This window comes from Nanorana parkeri, unplaced genomic scaffold (assembly GCF_000935625.1).
Source record: "Nanorana parkeri isolate BGI_ZX_2015 unplaced genomic scaffold, ASM93562v1 scaffold3216, whole genome shotgun sequence".
Lineage (NCBI taxonomy): Eukaryota > Metazoa > Chordata > Amphibia > Anura > Dicroglossidae > Nanorana > Nanorana parkeri.
Window position 1 is genome coordinate 64,382 of NW_017309484.1, and position 425 is coordinate 64,806.

Genomic DNA, 425 nt, shown 5'->3' on the forward strand with positions numbered 1-425 from the left:
CTAAGGAAAACATTCCCATCAACATTAATGAACATGAAACACATTGGAAGGCTAACGCGTTTGCCTGTATTTGTGGGAGGGGTTTGTGCACCCACAGCCTTTAAAGTGGGCAGGCCGAGTCAGTGGGATCGTGCGGTGTTCGGCAGAACACATTGGGACGTTCCCTCGAGCGATACGTCGCGTCCGGCTGAAGTTATCGTGCCTCCGTTACCTATTTTCCCCACTTGTACCACAGAAGTAACTGGGCAGGGGATCGTACTCCCCATTGACACCCATCATACCATAACAATGAACCTGAATAATAAAGTAAAACACAACAATGAATGTGGAATAACGATAGGCCGCGCCCCCTTTTATTGGGTTTTAATCAATGTAACCAATAATTAGACTTTAACCTTTATTACCAAACAGAACCTCTGTTAACC